This window comes from Etheostoma cragini, chromosome 2 (assembly GCF_013103735.1).
Source record: "Etheostoma cragini isolate CJK2018 chromosome 2, CSU_Ecrag_1.0, whole genome shotgun sequence".
In the NCBI taxonomy this organism is placed as follows: Eukaryota; Metazoa; Chordata; class Actinopteri; order Perciformes; family Percidae; genus Etheostoma; species Etheostoma cragini.
The window spans coordinates 13,009,395-13,028,450 of record NC_048408.1 but is presented as its reverse complement, the minus strand read 5'-3'; positions in this window follow the sequence as shown (position 1 = coordinate 13,028,450).

Genomic DNA, 19,056 nt, shown 5'->3' with positions numbered 1-19,056 from the left:
AGCTTCATATTTAGTCGGAGCATACTCGCTACCAGCTTTTATTTTAATCATTACAGGGGAAGAATACTTTATAATTTTAGAATTGACTAAAATTTGAATTTTTAAAAGAGAGCATGAACTGGGACGATATGTATTGCTTCTTCTTTTTATTTTGTATTTTAAGAAAGTAGGCAGGTTCAACATTTTCTCTAAAGCTTTATTTTTTCAAACACAATGAGTGCCTTCCAGGAAAGATTGTCCAAATATGAGTGCTACTAACCGCACTCATGTCATGTCATGTCAGATTTTTCTTCACAATGTCATAGTGGAAATGCCTGAAAACCAAACAAATATGGACACCTTAAATCAGCTACAGTATATCATGAGTAAAGTACATCATTAAATGTATTTATTGGTTTTGGGTTATATTGTCAATGCAGAGGATACGGGAGGCTCCAAAATCTTGGCAGCAGCTATTGCCATGGTCCCGCTACATGTTCTGCGATCCCCTGTTACATCCTGCTACGCTCTGCTGTGCCCTGCTACGTCCTGCTGTTTCTTGTAATGATCCACAGTTCCCTGCTATGCCATGAACTACTACAAAGAACTACTAAAAACTACAATTTTTTGTGACTTTTATTGCCACTCTTCATTCTAACCCCAACCGGCTAGTCAGACACCGCCTCCCAAGAGCCTGGGTCTATCCAAGCTTTCTGCCTAAAAGGAAGTTTTTGCTTGCCACTGTTGCACTGTTGCTTGCTCTGGAGGGAACAACTGGAACTGTTGGGTCCTTGTAAATTCGGGAGTATGGTCTAGACCTGCTCTAACTGTAAAGTGTCTCGAGTTAACTCTTGTTATGAATTGATACTATGAATAAAATTTAAATCAGAACAAGTCCAAAAAAAATTGGTGAACTCAGTCTTATTTGTTGGCTACTGAGGAGCTCTTGTGATGCAGTGAGCCTTGCTCAATGGCTCAAAGGGAATGTTAATTACTAAGGGACAAGTGCTCTTTAAGTAAAAAAATAAAAATCTATATTTTAAATCAATATTTCCAATTCCACCATTCACCACATGACCACAAACATCTTTGACTTCTCCTTTTAATTTCAGATGTTTTCAGGTTTAGTCATAGGACACACAGATGTGTTGGTTAGTATTGGAATATTTCTGGTTTGGACAAGTGTGAAGATATTGTTAAGTCACAGCCCAAACTCTCTGACCCTCCCATCGTAAAAGATATCCAAGATATTTCTGGACATCCAAGCGTCAAGGTCAGAGATGGACAAACTATCTGCAAGCATTCAGGCAACACCTTAACCACCAATCCACAGAGGAAAATAGTTTAACTCACATTCATCCTGGCTGCAGCATCCTGCTTCACACACACAAACACACACACACACACATATTTTAGGTGCATAAGTCTTAAATCACTGACGTCCAGACATGTTGGACCTTGAAAATTGTATTCCTTCTCACGGCAGCCGGAAGATGTGAATGTTTCACAGACGTGTTATCAAACATTTTATTCAAGTTCCAGGGTAATTTCAGTTTATTGCAACTTTAGACTTTCTAACAATGTAGTTCTGGCCATCCTTTTAGCTAGAAAAAAAGCCGAAGACTCAGCAAGACATTTCTCAGTAAGAAATTTGAGACCAAAATTCTATGTGACTTTGATTTTCACATTTGTGCATACACAAAATTTGTTTGTAGCTGCATTTTCAAAACATGAAAGTGGCTATAGCAGGTCTCTCTTTGGAGACAATCCAAAATGGCATAAAATAAATATCGTACAGATATTTGGACCCAGATTTGATTAAACCTTTTTCACACAGTAAGACATGCAATGAACCTGTAAAATTGATGTTATAGCACAATGTATAGGAATCTTTAACCACTTCAATTAGAGGTGAATCAAAAGTGAGTCTTTGTTTTTTCTTATGCGTAAGTGTGGCAAACTGTTTAAATTTGTGATGATGGTCTGACAGCTTGTGTTTCTTGCCTAGATCTCAGCAATTAACTTGGTGAAAGAGGTGATGCCCAAAACTATGAAAATTACAAGGTGTATAAAATCTGAATGAAAAGTGAAATGTTAAAAGTCAGACTGATGTTGTAATTGATGATGGTTCCCTTTAAATGTCAAATGGTAATTAAAAACAAAAAGCATTGTGAAAAGTCTGCTCACTCTTACTGTTTTACTTTTTTATATGAAAGAAAGTGAGGCAAGAGGAGCCAAATCTGTGGTCTAAGGGTTTCTAAGTGTGGATCAGTGGAGCCACAGATGTGCAGTGGCGTACTTGAATTATGGGCCCCCTGACGGACTGTTATCTCTCTGGACACCTACTTCTCTTAATAAAATAATCCTACTGGAATTTTTCTTCAGCAGTGGGCCTCTCACATTGTCACAACCTTTCACCCTTCTAGCGTCAGCAATAAGCCAGAGGCACAGGACTTAACCCCGTGGACAAACTTACAGACATCTTCTAAAGTGCCACGGCGTGTCAAACATCCATTCATCACAAAATTAACCGGGGTGAAAAAATGCCTGGGTGTTTTTTATTACTATCATCCGTCCTGGTCCTTGCTGTTTTTATTAGTTTGATGTGATGGGACCAGATGTCTCTAAGTGTTAACTTTGACCTGGAAAAACTTGTTTTGTCTTTGTCCAACAAGTTGAGCAACAATGACTTACTCCTATGTTTTCAGTTTCTCCACAGCAAAGTTAAACTGAAGCAATTTGTATGCGCAACAGTGATAAGTTAATCCTGGCAACTTTTGAAAGAGCATCTTTCAGGGAAAGCTTCCTTTTATGTGTCCTCCGCCAATTACTGTAACACGACTGCCCAATGCTGCTGTTTACAGTAAGCACGTTGCATCCTCTTCCTCCGCTCATCTTCTGTTAACCAGCTCTCAGAGGAAACTCAGAGGTAACGGCACTGTTCCAGTTCACTACCTGGAATTCTATACTAAGCGCAATACGTATATTATCAACTCCCACCTCATTTTCCAAACTAAAAAAAATGGCTACTGCAAAATCAAACTTGTTGTCATTAGCTGGGATAATCTGCAATGTGTCCTCTGTTGTTGATCTGTAAATTATGTCCTTTTTATATTTACATGTTTTAATCTGATTTATTTTATTTATTTAACTTGATTTATAGGGACCATAAACCTGTCAGGGACTAAGGATGGAAATTAGCCTTGGCTATAATCCTGTATATTTACATTCTTCGTAATGTTCATTAATATACCCTATCCCTTTTTTGAAATAAAATAAACTTAAACTTAACAGCCTGGAACAGGATGTAGTCACGGTGGAAAGCTTAAAATATTTCCTAAATTATAACATCAACCACATGCTTTAGATCAGCCATCGCTGATCAAACAACATTCACAGGCATTCACATTCAGCGGCTCAAGTGCTGGTATGAATATTAATTACAGGCTTTCATCAATGATGGAAGCTGCTTTTATATTTTTCTGACATTTGTTGCTAGTTGTTGAGAGTTTACACTTGTTTCATTTAGTATAATTGTCTTCCTTTTTTTTTCTTTCAACTGGGCAACTGCCGTTTTTACAAATTATTCAAGTTTTACTCTTTGCAGCAAAGTATTCCTCCTCCATCAGTTGTGGAGAGCAGTGACCACAGAAACCCTAGCAGTTTCTTCAATAACGCTATCTTCCTCCCTCACCCTCAGTTCTTTGTCCCTCCTCTTCCATTTTAACCTCATCTGTGTACTCTGGTTCAAACAAATCAACCCTTTATTCTAGAAATTGCAAACAGCAAATCGTTTTAAGGAAACTAAATGCAACTAGATTGTATTTTGATTATTGATTTGATTATTAAGCTTTTTAATGGTTATGCCTTAACTTAAGTGCATTTGGGCGTCCAGGGCACATAAGGCACATCCTTTATTCAAAAATACTTTGCCTGTGAAAATGATCCACTACATTTGTCACTAGAATGTATCTAGGAAAACAAGTAAGTGTGTTTTAGAGACATCGTTAGAATAAGTATGGTATTATAAAAAGAATTGTCTAACAATCAAGACTTCTAACTAGATTATTACTATAACACATAACAACTATATTATTATATTATTCCCACTGTTTACCACACCATCAACCGGCACCGTCAGACACCACCTAACAAGAGCATGTGTCTGTCCAAGGTTTCTCCCTAAAAGGAAGTTTTTCTTTTTATGATTTGATATATAAGTAAAATTGAATTGAAATACCAGCCTGTGGACTTAGTTTTCTGGAATTTATTTATAAGAAAATGTGTAACAAACATTCTTCTACAACTCTGAAGCTCGGACACATGCTAAATCAAAACCTCACACACCTCCAAACCCCCCAAAAAAACAAAAAAAAAACAGTTGATGGTCCATAAATGATGGTCCAGATAAATAGGCAGTTATTGTGGGAAGCACCTCCCCCCAGAGGTAAATCTCAAAGCAGTTAGCGACACTAGCTAATCCCCCAGACAAACGTCTGTCCACGACCTGAGACCAACGTTTTCAAGCAGACCAGAGTTTGTTTGTTTGAGCCGCACCAGAGTTTAGATGAGCGTTCACACCAGCCAAACGAACCGCACTATCCGACCAAATGCTCCCGGGTTTGTTTAAAATAGACCAAACTAGGTAGGTGTGGAAGCAACCTTGGTGATTAATGTGGAGAAAAAAAACAGTATTGACCAAGAACACTGGAACAGGTAGCCACAAACAGGGCTGCAATGTAATCTAGTGGGGCAAAAGGGCTTCGTTGTTGTATGTCCACTAGAGGGGGACAACTTTGTCTCTCCAGACTCAAATACGGTGGAATCGCTGCGCTTTGCATAAATTAGGCCTGCTACGTAGTCTACCTATTAGCTTAGACTACTTAGTATGCGGAAGGCAGCCATTCTTCTAACCTACCCTAAATCGATAAATGTATGTGTGTTTTGAGGGTGAGAAGATCTCCGTTAGGAATTAAGGTAATTAAAGCGCCTAGGCCTGCAGGTAAAGCATGTACAGTGTAGCCTAAATTTCCGAGTCAACCTCAGTGATTTGACCGCAATTAACCAAAAATGCTACAGGGGGGGCAGCAGAGTCTGATAACTTTAGACAACATAGGGTCAGGATTTGGGAGACCTTCTCTCGGCATTTTGCAGGACAGGATTTTTGGGGGGGCAGTCACATGATCCGGAAATGACGGCAGTATTTTTGCAGGGCTCAGGAAGGGACGGGAGCAACAGTTGATTCCCATAGCACCCTCTAATGTCCACTAATAGTGCTGCTGTTCCAACTGACAGACACAGATTGTTTTTATAAGTGTCTGACTACATTATGGGAAGATGGTGACATCTCGTTTTGCTTGCTGGAAGACAACGTTGAACCATGGATGTTTATATTGTGGAACACGAGTGGGGAGATTTCAATTGGGCATTCAAAAGTGTGCCAAAGAAATGTCAAGTTACACTTTGCCCTGCCTTCTTAGACATTACCTTTGCATAGGGACAGGCTGATGTTGAGACTAATGGTGATGGCATACAGCTACAAATGGAATCCTAACACTCTGGTCAATACATTGCACCTTGCAGACCATCAGGTGACCATTTAGATGGGGGGAGACTACTGCTAGCCAAAGAGAAAAAGAAATACTATACTAAAGCACATTTTGCTGCTCCAAGAGTGGTCAGCTGCAGACAGAGCGGAGGCTAATGCTATAAGCTAAGATTTTTAAAAGTAACTGTGTTGACCTTGGTTTTGGCAGCATCCACCGAGCCCACACACGAAAGCATGACAGGATAACAACATGTCCATCTTTCCGTAATGTAGTCAGACACTTATATCAAACTGAGCATGTCAGCATTTCTAGACCATTTCAAATGGAGGGGCAAGGCTGAGGACACACACGATTTTAGGGCTACCAAATACATTATATTAAGCACACGTGTTACAAACCAACAACCCTCCACGGTCATACAAAAGACTAATAATACAGATATAAAGATAAACACAAGAATACTTATTCAGTGTTAATCTACATTTTATTTATCCCTGCAGATGAATAATATCCCTTCTGTGGGGCGTTAAAAATGTATGAGAATATTTTGCCACAGTTAGGGGGACCGGGGGGGGGGGGGGGGGGGGGGGGGGGGGGGGGGGGGGGGGGGGGGGGGTCAAGGCCTAATATTGTACGGGGCACTCATCACCCTTGCCCCCAGCTAGAACCGCTACTGCTTGTAACAGATATGTCACGATTTTTTGGAATCTCTTCAACAGAGGTAGGGAGTGCAAAGTAAGCGAGACCCAAACTCAGGTTGGTTGAGACTTGAAAACAGGGATATTTGTTTAGGATGGTTACAGCTCTGTGTATAAATTATGTGCATTGAGGTTTCTGTTTTTACTTGTGAAAGTCAAAGCCAAAGCACTTGTTTCTTCCTGCAACATCACAAATGTCACATGTCACAAAAAAAAGGCTTAACAAAATAATGAACCCAACATAAAAGGTAAAAAAGGGCTGTTGACTCTGGCTTTACAAATAAGATCCACGTGCAAGAAGGGACGCTAAGACAACTACAATAACACAAACTCATCATTCAGTGTGTTACCTCTGTTTCTCTGTGCGTTTGTGAATTCAATATGTGCTGTAACAGATGCCAAGCGCACAGCCATTCTCACGTAGAGGAGCAATAAAGTCTAAAAGACCTGATAGCTGACCTTGACAAACGTGAAAATACACTGTTGGCGTACTTGTGATGCTGCAGTGATGCAATGTTGGTACAAACTATACAAGACCGCTTCTGTGACTTCATGAGATGACACCCCAACATGTTGAGTGATGTGAAGCGGAGCGGTGTTGGGCAGGCATATTTACATAGCAGATGGTTGACTTCGTGGAGGTCTGCTACTTGAAAAGACCATTGATTTATACTGACTGTCTCAAAAACATTAAAAAAGGCTCTGAAAAGCACTGAGTCAAACCAAATTAAATGGCAATGGCTGGGTTGGCATTGAAAGCCACACAGCCCAGTCAAAGAAAATAATTTAAATTCTCATTTTTAGAGAGCATGTCATGAATGCACTTTTGTCTTATATTTGGTCAAATTTCAGTTGGCCCTAATTGTGGTGCAGAACCACATTTATCATAGTGGTTTTGACAACACTTTAATGCTAAAGGGGTCTTGGGAATTTCTGAAAGGCATGTTGACCCATGGGAGTTGTGGGGGGCAGATGTGATGCATATTTACCATGTTTTGATCTGCAGTCACCGTGCAGATGCCTTGGACGTTGGTTGGAATTCTGCCTTGAGAAAGTGAACAAAGTGTCTGTGGTCAGTGGGGAAAACCATGGCTCAAAGAGACAATCCATTCCTCAGGCGACAGCAAAGAACAAAATGTCCTTTTTCTTGCATGTTAATGGCACATAAAACATTTCCCAGATTTTTTTTTAATTACATAATAGCTTCAGGCCATGTGAAATTGGCACCCTTCACCTATTACATTGAATCTTCCGGCAAAAATGGTAAAACTGTGAGCATACTATGGACAATTTAGGTGTACAAATAAGAGATTACTTTTAAAAATTACATTTAGAAAGTACTTGATATCATTTCTCACATGTGAATTAAAGTAAAGCATGACATTTATATCGTCATAGGTTTTCATGTTAATGAAACCTAGCTTGCCAATAGAAGAAGATTACAGGGCTGATATATAAATATCCTTTTATGATACCGACGCAGTAATTACAAGAGGAGCTGAAGTGTCAGTGTTGTGCTGAAGATGTTACAAAGAGGTCAACTCATGTGCCAGTGACAGCACCACGAGTTTGACATCTTGTAGATAGTAACTGCTGTTACTGAAATACCTTTCTAAGAAAAGGTTTTTGTTTTGTGTAACCAAGAGGAAACAGAGTGCCCCCTGTTCTCAGTCAGACCGCCAAACAAACTATTTAACAAGCTGAGATTGATTCAAATCATACAAGCAATGCCATTTAAACAATGGCATTGACATCACAATATTATTATGGTTCAACCCAGAATTCAGTTTGTAGCACCCAGCTTCCCCCACACATTTAGTGTGCAAGTAGGATCCCTCTGCTGGTTTGTTGTTGACTGGGCTCAAATTGGCAGAACTGCTGTTATCTAATTTTGCATAAGTTTTAATAACTGTTTTTTAGGTTTTAAGTACTGTAACCAATGAAGCATGATTTATCTGCCTGTTTAATCCTGATAGGATTTGAAAGCTGTAAATCAAGTACCTTGTGTAAGCCATAGTTTAATCAGCAATCATAAGTAAATTGTCCCCACAGCAGTACAATTCAGTCGGTTGCTGATCAAACGCAGGCAATGCTAAAGAATCAAATATGAAGAAACGGCTTGCCACACACCAAAAGCTTGTCTCTGGACCAACATGAAAGAGTTAACTTCTGGTTTCTTCGTGTGTGATATTGCATGTTACTGTTGTCATGCCATAACCTCATAACTCATCATGTTTTCACATCCATTTGGGGGTTTATATCTTTGGGTAGGAGAAATGTTCTGAGCCCTTGTCCTTGAAAAAGTCCTTTTAAAACCTGCTGGTTAAACTCTTAAGATGTTTTATCATGGAGTTAAAAAGAAGAGCTGAGATTCTGTCAACAACAACATTGAAATAATGATCATTTCATCAGTAATGTAGACTGAATATCTTCACAATGAGACCATTATTTATTTAATACCAAAATACAAGTAAAATAACTTTGGGTGTGTATTCTAATTGTATTAACAATTTCTTTTTAGCTTTACCTGGACTTTAAGATCATGGCTGGTACTAGCCTGATCCTAACAGACTCATTCATTTATTTTGTGAAGAGAGTCTGGCCACACTCCATTGGCAAGTGTTAGGCTAACTTCCTTGAAGGCGGGTAGTCTGTTGAAGTTTAAAACTATTGAATCTGCCCAGAGCCACTCCGGATTTGCCACAACCAATCGCTGACGTTTGGTCGTGACGTCAACTTAGCATCGCTCGCGTTCGCCTTAGCCAACTCCTTCACCACCACTACACACAACGGACTTGGCTCGCATTTTTACAACTCAAATTAGCACACAACTTCTACGCCATCATTCTCAGCCACTCCCTCTCTTCGCTGATTGGACCGCCAAAGAGTTGGCCAGAGAAAACCCAAGAATTTACCACAAACCTAGATGGAGTAATGAAAGAAAATGAAAATTAAGCGGTATGTAGGAGGTCCGAGCCAGGCTAGGTTGGTACACCTGAAAACTTATAAATTCCCAACATACGCTTGTTTGATTGCTTGCCAAGAGTTAGAGGGAAAATTGATAACATTCTTATGTCCATTAAATTTGAAGATGGAGCCAGCAGAAAGTTAGCTTAGCATAAAGGCTGAAATCAGGGGAAAACAGTTAGCCTGGCTTTGTCCAGACCATGGACTGCTGAGGTGGAGTGTGGATGGAAATGAGGTGGGCCAAATGAAGCCTATTCTCTATGCTAGCCACCTGTGATGCAAACCACCTGACCTGTCACTTAAATCTTTCAAAACATTCACGCCCTGTATAGTTTTCATGAACAGAGAAATCAGCTATTGAGTCTGTTTTGTTGCAGGCTGTAAACATGTTGGGCTATTTATCTGCTGTAAAGTTGGGTATTTTAACCATAGATTGTATAATATTAATGGACAGCACATGTGTGACGTCACTCAACGGTTTGTGGAGATCTGCTATCCATCGTCAAGTTTGCCGTTAAGGGCGCGGCCATTCTGGTTGCAGATGTGATGATTTTAAATGAGAGGGAGGGGTGAGAGAAGTGTCACGTCATAGCCACACCCTAAAACACCCCCTGCTTTATCAGCAATTTTAAAATCAACGAGACCATCATTTAAAAAAATTGACATAATTCTGTGTTGCAGAAGATTTCAAACTAGCAATTGAGACCATAAATGCATTATGAAAATCTCACTGAGGTAATAAAGCCAGTGAGAAGTGGGTCACTTTCTGACAGACTTCAACAGAAACCAATCTCCTTTTGCAACCGCACTCGATTGACTCGGTTTTGGAGTCAGCCTCAAGGGGCCAGTCAAGGACTGGCAGTTTTATTTCAGGTCGTTTTCATTTTTCAGCACCGGATGTTGCAACTTTGTCAGACTAGCTGTAAAAAAAGACAGAACCATTTCTTGGTCAGTTTCACTGACTTCCTGCATTCTCCGCTGATTGCCTAGCAACCTCACAATTGTGTTCAATTTTGATATTTTGCATAAAATATTTTTTTATTTGACGTAAAACACCTAATACTTGGATATGCTGTATGTAGAGTTGCCCCCTTTCATGAAGAAAAATAAAGGATGCCATAGAAGTTTTCTTAAAACTCTGATTTCAAATGGACTTGTGGCTTCCACAGGAACAGGAAGCGCAATTTTATTTTTAAATACGGGACGATTCCATATTTTAAGGGACATGTGGCAATCCAAGCTTTGTGACTTCTTAGTGGATTGTAAGCTTATTGTGTTGCTCTCAGGAATGACTAATGCTCTGATTTTGGAGAGTATGTCACGAACATTATCTATTACGGTTAAGCCCCCTTATTACCCAGATACAATATCATGAGGCTTCATCTACGTTTCATAGGTTGAATCTGAGACAAGACTAAACACCGCTTTGATCACGATTGTTCCAGAAAATGGGCCAGCTGGTAGTGTAGTGAAAACAGTGAAGGCAAAACAAGAGGCTTTTGAATGGGTGGTTACAATAGGTAACAACTTGGGTTGCTGGGAAAGAATCCCACACACTGAACGATTTCTTTTCTGTTTACAGTGTGCATGATATTACTGCTCATGTGTACATGAACACCTGCCGACAAGGTTTTCATCTACTGGAGGTCCTTATCCCCAGGCTAATGCTGGATAATATTATAATGTTGAGGTTTCAGGCTGTGACACAACTGATGACTGAAAGAGCCTCAGGCAAAAAACTCCCAAAAAACTCTTGGCATGGGATTTCAATGAAATAATCCTTTTTGTTAGTTAGTTCTAAACATAACACTGCTCTGTGCTCGGCATTGAAGTTACCATGATTTTTCTCTTTGTTGCCCATGTGCTTACAGGCAAAGGCATAACTGATCTGTGTGAATACTCTAAAATCCCAGCCTTGGAAATGTATTTGTTTTGAACAGCAGTGTTCACTTGCAGTAGACAGTGAACAAACCATCTTGAGGTGGATCATTACACGTTGGTATCTGAACATACCACATCATAAAGTAATGACCACCCGCGGGTTGTATTTTCCTCACTGTGTACTGAGGATGTTTTCCAATAAGAAATGTCGTGGAAATGAGAAGAGCCCAACTGTCGCACAATTCACTACAGGGCTGGGGCTAATTCTGAAATCACATTCCGTCTTGTTTTCCATCAAAATAAGCTCTTTAGAGGTACTGGAAATGTAGTCATTTTGGTTTCAAATTCCCAGAAGTATTAAGTTCCCTAAATCATCATTCTACACTTTTGGCCAAAATCCTGGGATCAATCGTAAAATCGTGGTCATATTTCTGACGTTAAATCAGAGTATTTCTCAGTTTGTGGCTTTGAATTAAATGCATGAGAAATATATAGGAATGTAAAAGGCTAGATGGTGTTGCTTAGCACCAGAAAACTTTCTAAGGGGTGTTGAAGAAGCAGTTCGATAAGCAGAAGCAAGCAAAAAAGCTGCTATTTATGAACAAAACGATTACTGAAACAGAGGCAAAAACGTAACTCTGGAAACTCAACAAAACTTCATGAAGATGAAGCAATAAAAACCTACAAGAATATGAATGCTGCAGCATACTACAGTGATTGGCATTTCTATCTTCTCAGCTGCAGTTGTTTCTTGAACTTCCTGAACCTGCCCAGTTAAGTAGGGTGAGCTAAACAGTGAGCAACATCTAAATGAAACAAAATAATTAACAACATATTAACATAAGACTTATGAGTTACTGCTGACATTACAATCTATTTCTGGGCAGCCACGCAAACCAAATGAGTGCACCAAATGTAATAGAATTTAATTTACTGCAGAACTATCTTATCTATCCTCCCACATCTATCCTCCCTGCTTAGAGGACATAATGATGCAAACCTGTTTTCACTATCCCTGATTGAGCAGCTGATCTCCGAGGCTGAACAGCAACCAGAGAAAACAAAATCCCTTTCTCACACACACACACACACACACACACTGGGGGAAACCACTTTCAACAGATCACAATAATCATATTAAAAACAACAATAACAAAATATTTTTATTTGATTAATAATGAGCCAAATAAAAGTAAAAATGAATGACATAAACACTGTTAATGGTGGGGACGGGGCCTGGTAAAGAGGGGGAAAAGCAACCCTTTCGAAATTGTCATTGCAACAAGTTCACAAAACAGTTTCACCTCTAGGTCCATTTAGTAGCTGATTTAGAACTTTCAGTTCTAAACACAATCCTCCCAAAGGGAAGACAAATAATCCCGGTTAGGGCGCTGCTATCTTGCAATTTTGGAGCCAGAGTCTGCAAAGCAGTGATTGGGCAGTATTGAAGTTCCACCCATACACCTGCCTGTACACATAAGCTGTATCAGCATCCTTCCAGTGCACCAGCGTGGGAATGTCACCCCAGACGCTACAACTTTGGTATACTGAGAAACACAGAGAGCGGCATTGTGTTAACTTGTTTAGCAACGGCTTAAATGTATTGGACATTCATTTATATGTAAAAGTTCTGCACTCTAGCTTTAAAGATTCTAGACAAAACCTGACCATACATACATAGTTGTAACATTGAACTTCAGAAGGTAAAGTTCAATGTTACATTTTCTGATCCAGCGTGTCTGATTTTCAAAAGAACAAACTAGAGCGTTTTAGGATGATCAGTTCTCTCACAACCTTTCTCAAAAAGTGGCCTAACACCACAGGAAGTTAGATCTCACATCATTAAAGGTTTTATGGTTATAAATAGTGAATCGTTGGAATTTCTGTCACCATATTTTTGGATAACCACACTGAGGTTCCACCGCGGCGTAGTGTTTAATTCCCAGAGACAGAGGTTCATAATATTCCAGGAAGTTACAGAGTAGTATGACAGGAATTCCAATTACACATGTTATCATGGTATGCACGCAGCACTTGGAATTCAAACATGTTTGTTTCCTGTTGAAGGGAGGCTACGAAAGACACCATGTTTGTGTGAAGGAGATGAAAGGCCATGTGGCAAGTGAGGGGTTAATTGTGTGGCCCCTGTACTATTCAGGGACAAAAATGAGTCACGGAGCCTGTTGTTAGTCCGGATTGCTGCTGTTTTCCAGAGTCCATAATGAACAATTCCCTGTATTCATGTCTCAGGTTCTGCTCATTTATTTATTTGTGCTTGGAGACGTAAGGATAAAAGGAGAAGGAAGGTGGAGGAGGCAGAAAGAGACTTGGTTCAATTACAGAACGCCATGTTTCATTAGCACATCCGGATTTAAGTGATCTGTGGTAAGTGGCTGCAAACTGGTAGCTGAGCTGTGAAGTGCATTGTGGATGAAAAACATAAAGGCTGTATTTAATCATGCTATTTATCCTCTCACTGGAGCTCCCATATACTGTAGGCCTCTGTGTCTGTTCTTGTGCATGCACTGGCTTCTCCTATTCCACGCATTGTTTTCAGAGGGAAGGATAAGGCCCAGAGTAATTACTGCAATTTATGATCAAAGCTAGAACAATGTCCAAGACAAATACGATTGTGGCATCGAATAGCAGTAAATCTGATGATATGGTGGAACTTGAGATTGCCTGAGTGAGCCGTGCCAGGGAGAGGCTAAAACCACACTACACTCTTTTTCAGGCAAAAGCGGCTGGAAGTCACAGGTACTCATTATGTCTTCATGTACTAGTCAACCTCATGAACTCAGAGTGAACTGCAGAATATGATTTATGATTCACAGAATATGATAGGGATCACCAGCATATGCATGCTGGCTTATACAAACCAGCTGGCATACAGTGTTTGAGTGTTGTAAATAAAAGCAGAAACTGTGGTGCTGATCTGTGTTAGAACAAATTATTTTAGTTCTTCTGTACTCGATAGTCAGAACAAAAAAAAAGTGTTCTGGGATTGCCTCCACACGGCTCTCACAGACTGTTCCCCAACTTGTCAAATACCACCACTTTGTAACGGCCCTCTGTGTCTGATACCGTGTTCCATGTACTAACATGCATGCGCAGCCTGACCGGCTATCGACACAAAGAACAGAGAAGCTTGGGTCACAACACACACAGAGGGTGTGCAACTTCATTCTCTGCTTAGGGTGCCATTACCCCACTATATCTTTTCATAGCAGAATTTTTTTTACTGCTATATTAATGTTCTGAATATCAAGTACAGTACCTTTAATTTTTTTAAACACAAATCACCTATTTCCTAATCTCAGCAAAACACCCAACAGTTTTCCATCACTTGGTTTGTTTAATATTGCATAAGTTGTTGCACATCTTCACATAGAATAACAAAGCATTTTATGCCTGTTTTGCAATTCAACAAGTAGAGCGATGAAAAGAAAGTGGGAGAGAGAGATAGATAGCAAATAACATGCAACAAAGGTCCCCAGCTGGACGTGAACCAGAGATGTTGCAGCTAAGGGTCAGTCCCATAGGCCAATGGGGTACCCTGAAATCATTGAAATGGTACTTAGAGTTATATAGCGCCTTTCTAACTTATCAAACAAAGTGCTTCACAATTGGACTTTCATTCACTGATTCACTGATTCACACACACAAACTAGTACAGGGTTTAACAACCAATCAACTTTCTTGGGCGGCGCTAAGCCCCGTGCACAGCCCGTGCACAGCTACAACACCCATGCAAAAAAGAAAACAAGGATAGCGGAAGTGGAGGCCCATGTCAGGCTTTATCCCAGCAATGTACATCCGTTGAGCCAGACTACATCTGACATAAAACACCTAAATGCTCATATAAATAAAATAATAAAAAGGCCTATTGAGGACCAGCAGCTGTTCCTCCTGAGCAATCAGCTGGCACACCTGGTATCAATTAGCTGATTAACTGCTACTCACTCAGCAGATCTACCTTCTCCTGGTCATCATTTTAAAGTTAAATCAGCAGTTTTTAAACAAATTTTTTTTTTAAACAAAACCCTTTGTCATTGTTCAAAGTACCTGCACTCTTACTGCTTTTTTACAGGATTCAATGCATTTTTAAAATTACAGACTGAGGTGTTATTAGGCAAAATTATTCTAAGCTGTAAGATATTTAATGCCTTCTTCAAATCTATTAAAAAATGAAATAAATAGATAACATGTTAGGAATCAACTGGCTGGCTTGTAGGTAACAACTTAAAAGACTAATTTAATATGTATCTCGTTAAGACAGCAGATCTGTCTTTGTGCCATCATTTTATATACATATTTACTCTGGGAGGTCAAAAATAATTTGCAGTTGTGTTCAATCCATAGTTGATGAATGCATTATGATTTGACAATCAATTAATATATGCAAGGAAAGAATTTCAGTTCAGTTTCACACAAAAGAGGAAAAACATATAAATCAGAAATTGGCGGCAGTGACAAAGATCTATTTCTAAAATAGAGATGGCAATATGTTTTGACCTGGCTTAATACTTCCTTTTATGACATAAAAAACATGGGATACATAACAACATCATAAACAGCACACAGAGGATGTGAATCCAGACATAAACACAGTCTAAGGTTTGGGTGAAGGAAGTAAACATCAATCTTCTCGCTGACGGTCTCGTTATGGTCGATTATGTGGGTCATATAGAGGCATCAGTATTATTGAGAGGCTGTTTCATAACCAGTTTAAAACTCATTGTAGTTGCTCTAAGTATATTTTGAGGGTAAAACCTATGTTTTTTTACATGAGTAAGATTTTGTATGCAAGACTTACTTAGAAGAGAGTATTTTTGCATTGTCATTTTTCCACATTTACTAAAAGGTAGTGAAAGGTTTGTGTGCTTCTTCCACCATTGATTAAGTTCACGTTGTAGCCTTTTCTTCTATTTATCCTAAGATCTTTATTTGATTGATGCGTTTGGTAGTTTATCCTTCAACAATGCAGATGCTATTTACTGGCTCATTTTATTAAACCTCAAGCGTTATTACTTGTTCAGATTAAATGCTTCTGAAGAAGTAGTCAGATTTCCCACAATTTAGTCTTGCATTGCCAGACCTTCGGAGGAGAATCTGACAAGTCCACACAGCTTTCCGGGATGGGAGAAAAAGAGGCTCTTGTTTATTGGCATTTCTTTAAACCAATTACAATTGTCATGTGCCGGACAGAGCCCCGGCGCCTCTGCAAAATAGCTTCAAGAAGAAACTTGTTTTGGTGTAACAAGTGTACGTTCAAAGGTTGTTTTAGTCGTGAAGAAGATATTGGACAGATGGTCTAGCTAGCTGTCTGGATGTACTTTGCAGAGATCTGAGGAGCAGTTAACCATAATCCTCAGAAATCGACTGGAGTTTAAATTCCAACACAAACAAAGCGGAAGGTAACGGACATCCAGCCAAAAAACGTGACATCCGGCGGAAGTGGAACATTGTGGATATAGACTACCCACACTGTAAACCCAGCTTAGTAGGAGGTACAGCCCGCCCTGCAGCCGTTTGGGGAAATGTGCACTGATTTCCATGTCCAGATGCTGTCTTGCTAAATAATAACTTTAGCTATAGGGAAGAAAATTTGAAAACATTGTGCATTGTGATTCATCTGCTCAGCAGCTTACTCTCATCTCACTTGTTTTCAAATGGACAAACAACTGCACTTCAAGTTGTATCTGTCGCCTCCCAAAGTACGGCGGTTATTTTAAGTTTGCCGTTTCCCACATGAATCAGACAAAATAATCATCTCAACGTTCTAATTACATTTTATTTATTGTGTGGACACTATGTGCTATGTAAAGACTGTTTTGATGCACAAGATGAAACTGTAAAGCAGTAGTTCATCCAAACGCTCCTCATGTCAAAAAAAACTTCACTGTAACCTCAACACACAGCATGATAGCCTTCCCATTTACATCTGATTCCTATTGTCATGTAGCTATAAAGAGTTTTGAAGGGATGTAAAATGTCCACCAGATTTTTTGCAAAGTGTCCAACACTGTGGATCACCTTGATTGTGTGTTTATTGGCCAAAAACGTCTACACTTTGGTGAAATCATAGCAGTGAGACTTCTAGGAAAATCTCTAAGACTTTTAAAATCCCTTTCACATGGCATATTTCCATCCTCCATGCACTGTTTTTTTTAATAAATCTGTTAAACCTCCATCTTGGCTCTAGTGCCTTAGACCTCTGGCAGTGGTCAGGGTTACACTCCCTCGCAAGATGTGAGGACTTAGAATCGAAAAAATGCTCTGTTGCAATCAAACAGTCATAGTGCCTGCAACGTCATCTGTTGAGTGGGGTGTTGTGTGCCAGCTGCGCTATACTTCATCCATGGGATTGCACCTGTGAAGTGAAACTGTAGAACATTGGTTCGGGAATAACAGTCCGGGTTCAATAAACCATTGAATTACAAATGGGAATTGGCATGAATAGCTAAATAAAAAAGGACTCATGTTGAACAAAAAGTTACTCCAATATTCAATCCAATCAAGTCTGATCCAATGTTTGTTAAAAGTTAAACACTCTGTCCCAAAGATAGAAACCAGAGTAACTGAAATGGCACAATCCAGAGACAAAACCTTCAACCGCTTCATAACAATGAATTTGGGACTTAGATGGAAATGTCTCGATACAGAACAGATCACAGTGACTCTGATGCAAAGATTATTGATCGCTGTATCATCGCAAAGTCTTTAAAGTGACTCATTTATCAACCATGAAGTAGCGTGTGTCCAGTTCTTTCACAGACAAATCTGGACATTGCAATAACTTATACTTTAAGAGACAGTTGCTGATTTAGTGGTATCCAGTATGTAGATGTTTTTATGTGCTTCAATTAATTATTTCACACACTGTACAGGTTGACAGAAATACACCTTTTGGATATCGAAAAAATTGGAGGAACAGGACAAAAAGGAAGGTCTTCAGATGCCAAATAATGATCAATTTTGACAAGAAAGCTACAAAAATGTGACAAAAAGTGTAAAGTAACAACTGCTTTTTGTTATTACATGTTTCCATTAACAGATAAATGGATAAATACTTTAGCTACAGTAAACATTACTTCTAGCTCCTATTGCACCAAGTTTCCTACTAAGTCAGTGGTTTTTAACATCTTATCACTTAATCATGGTAAAAAAAAAAAAAAATGTAAAGATCGTCAATACTCCTGTCCTGTCAAGCCCTCTGTAATTTATATCTGTTGTACTTATCTATCCTCTCTGCTGGGGACAGGTACAGATATACTGTTTCCTCTTTCTCAGCTGTGGCATCCCGTACTGTAGGTGGGACCCCCACTGTGGATGCTTTGAGCTTACAGCCCACTTTTTATGCTTGACAGTATATCTGTTGTATAAAAGCCTGGAATTCTTCTTTTCCTCTCAAGGTTACCAAACAGATGCTTTCCTTTGATGTACTCACGAATCATCACATCTCTCATTCTGTATGATCTCTTCAAATTGAGCCTCTGGCTCATGAGGTAATGTCCCCGAAGCTGTCTAGCCTCAACCTGACATGGTGCATTGACAAGAGAATCATAAAGCAGTAGGATTTTTCAGGCTCTGGTAATCTTGTAGTAACGAGTGTCTCCTGAATCCTATATCAAAGGCATGTGTGATTGAGAAGTACAACATAATATGGTGGCATGACTGATGATTCATAGGTATTCTCTGGCTACTATCATGTACTGTGATTAAACATCAAAGGACTTTTGAGTGTTTGTCACACATGTATTTGTCTGTATCTCTGTGCACTTTGGGCTGTCTGACCATCAAACCATGAGTCAATTATATTATTTGATTAGAATTCCATTGTAACCATTAAGCTTACATTTTACCTAATTTTATAATAACAAAAGTCATTAGTAAACATATAACATAAGGTCATTATGTAAGTGAGTAAATTAATATACTCAAGACATGTATATTTCCAAGCCTCTAAGAAAATATATTTC